The sequence below is a fragment of the Penaeus chinensis genome, chromosome 1 (assembly GCF_019202785.1).
Source record: "Penaeus chinensis breed Huanghai No. 1 chromosome 1, ASM1920278v2, whole genome shotgun sequence".
In the NCBI taxonomy this organism is placed as follows: Eukaryota; Metazoa; Arthropoda; class Malacostraca; order Decapoda; family Penaeidae; genus Penaeus; species Penaeus chinensis.
Window position 1 is genome coordinate 38,257,724 of NC_061819.1, and position 2,500 is coordinate 38,260,223.

The 2,500-nt window shown below is 42.2% G+C and overlaps 1 protein-coding gene across 1 annotated transcript in view; it reads left to right on the forward strand.

Annotated features, from left to right (window-relative positions):
• The first annotated feature begins 104 nt into the window (after nt 1-104).
• Nucleotides 105-2,500, forward strand: part of LOC125026730 (lysocardiolipin acyltransferase 1-like) — a 32,510-nt gene continuing 30,114 nt past the window's right edge. Inside the window, exon 1 of the mRNA XM_047615355.1 lies at nt 105-249. The gene's annotated coding sequence lies outside the window, so the exon portion shown is untranslated. The remainder of the gene's footprint in view (nt 250-2,500) is intronic.

The following is a 2,500-nucleotide window of genomic DNA, read 5'->3' on the forward strand; positions in this document are numbered from 1 at the left end:
TTTCCCGTGTAGTGAGGTCTCGGGTTGAATGTGGAGCTGTTGCTGATGCTACTGAAAAAGGGGCTGATGCAAAGGTTGCAACGAGAGATAAAGCTGGAGTTGCAGGGGAAGCCGAAACTGCCACTGAAACTGGTTGTAAAATTGGCAGTGAAGGAGATGTTGAAGCTGAAGCGAAGATGAAACAGTTGGCAGGACTGGAGGCGCCTTCCGCTCGGGGCGAAGGTGTCGGGCCACATTAATCCTAAAAAGGTAGGAGAATTCTTTTCCCATCGTGAGGGGGGCGAAGGGGTGCGGAGAGGGAGAACAAGTGTTTTTCTGTTGTGGCTTTTCAGGGTTTTTTTTCGGATGTTTGAATGAAAAGCTCGCGTTATGCTTGTTTATAATGGCAATTATTTACAGTCCCCAGCCAACAATCTTGGGGGACACGTGGGGAACCGGGGGTTGGGGGGGGGGGGTAGTTTCAGTTTGATTTGAGTGCCAGTAAATGACCAAAGGAAATTAGGAATGCAAAGAAATTCGACTTTTCGGAAATGCGAGCCAAACTTTCTATTTGCGAAGATCAAAGATATGCGACTTTTCGCATATTCGAGCCAAACTTCATATTTATGATGAAAAATGCGAGCATTTGATTAACACGGTGTACGACCCAATATTTACTCCACAGTCCAAGTTAACATGACTGAGCGTGCCCTTCGAGCACTGTCCGAGGGGAGGGTTGATGGGGGTCTCTGTCTCCAATACCCCCCGCAAACATTCTCTTCACCTCGATATGTACGGCAAGATAGAGCTTAATACAGGTCTTCGTGTTTTACTTGTTTTACCAGTTGATTTATTGACTTAGCCAAGAGGGCACGGCTACCCCGGATCCCCCTTTTTTTTTTACTTTTACCGAAAAGGATATGCAGTTTAAGAAAAAACGTAAATGCTATGACGACGTACCTTACTGCGGAGGTACAAATTAGCAGCGGCAAGGAGGAAGCGATGCAGTCTTTGGTTCGAATCTGGGATGCTCATTGAAAACATAGCACGGGCCAGAGAGCCAACAAAATGGTACTTCCTCCTGCCGTAATGCGGTGCCTTCACTTCCCGCCACTGACGCTCGATGGTGTTGGTTTGAGCCGCAGTGACGGGATCCACGAAGTTGAGGGAATGGTTTACAGTCAGGGCTGAAACCCTTCTTTATTTAGACAGTTATATGCCTTCCCTTAGTCGCTGATGATGGTGGTTCCTTCTTGCACACGGTCTTTTATAACTGCCAGAAGGGTCTCAGCATCTCTGGAAGGCACCGGAATAAAAAAATCCGACTTTCACGGCACACCCCACCGAAAACCCACTGGCCCTCAATCAGTCTGCCAGCGTTATACTTTATTTTGCCGAATTTAGATTAGTCTATTTCTACAATCGTGCCAGGGCCACCAATCTTATCAGTACTATTTTTTAAACACCAAGAAATAAGCACTTCACGGCAAAAACTTCCCCAGCTCACAAATTGTTTTATCAGAGTTATATTCTTCTCTTGCCACAGAGTAAGAGAAAAACAAATCTCAAATAAAAATTAACAAATTATATATTTGTTTTGTCTATATTTGATTTAGCAAACCAAGTATTATGATTTTTTCTTTTTCTATCTCACAGTTCTATTGTGAATTTTTCTTGACTTGTCGCATCTAAAAAAATTGTTCTTAATGTCTTTTTTTTAGTTAATAGAAGTCCATGAGTTTGTAAAAACCATAATAAGGTCTTCTATTTTTCCTAAAATTTCGAGTGAAAGTCTAACACACCACCATGTGCAGGTGCTATTTGCATACTCGAAATAGCTTAAGCATTGACTGTATTATTTGAGTAGTTAAGCAATTTAAAAGAACAATAAGTTTAAGACAGTAAGCATGGAAAGTATTTTTGAACGTAAAAACGGCTAAAATGCGAATATATATGAACAGTAAATAGATGGCCTTGTATATTTACATAATAAAGTATATGGAATATTTTACTAAAACTTTAATGAGCAATTAAAATCTCTGCTAAACTGCCTCTTCCTGATTGGCCGTGACGTTGTGATGACGCAGGTGCGCAGTACGACAGAACACGGTGTACTAGTTGCGCGGAAACTTATCCTTTCGCACTGAACGAGTTGACTTTTTCCTTGGCGTTACCGTTCGTGTCCGCAGATTAGGTCCTGTGCCGACGACTGTAACTTTTTGTACTCTATAAGAATATCATCTTCAATTTGCCCTAGCTTAGTGCGTCCAAACCGTAAAGATTAACCGTCTATAATTAACACTTTTCCAAGGGAGAGAGAGAGAGAGTAAGGAGAGGAGAAAGACATACAAAGGGGCAGGGAGGGAGAGAGAAACACACAGACAGACAGGCAGACAGAGACAGACAGATACAGAGACAAACAGACACAGAGACACAGAGAGACAGTGAGAGAGTGAGAATGAGAGTGAATGAGAACAGACAACCTGATTACTATTGTTATCCCGATAAAAATATATTTAAA